This window comes from Chrysochloris asiatica, unplaced genomic scaffold (assembly GCF_000296735.1).
Source record: "Chrysochloris asiatica unplaced genomic scaffold, ChrAsi1.0 scaffold00046, whole genome shotgun sequence".
Lineage (NCBI taxonomy): Eukaryota > Metazoa > Chordata > Mammalia > Afrosoricida > Chrysochloridae > Chrysochloris > Chrysochloris asiatica.
The window spans coordinates 15,607,903-15,608,136 of NW_006408564.1; positions in this window are offsets into that span (position 1 = coordinate 15,607,903).

Consider the following 234-nt stretch of genomic DNA (forward strand, 5'->3'; position numbering starts at 1 on the left):
TGTAACCATGGCAATAAGACAATATAAGATAGAATGAATGTAAACTATCACATAATTCACAATAAAACATTTAAGAAAAAAAAAAAAGATTTGGTACAAAAGTTTTTAGAGTTTCTCCCATCTTTGAAACCTTTTTTTATTTTCTAGTCAAAACGTTACCTTGGTTTTAAAACTGTATATTAAATAAACTTCAATTAATTTAAAAAATGTACTTAATATTGTCTTTGGAGTTCT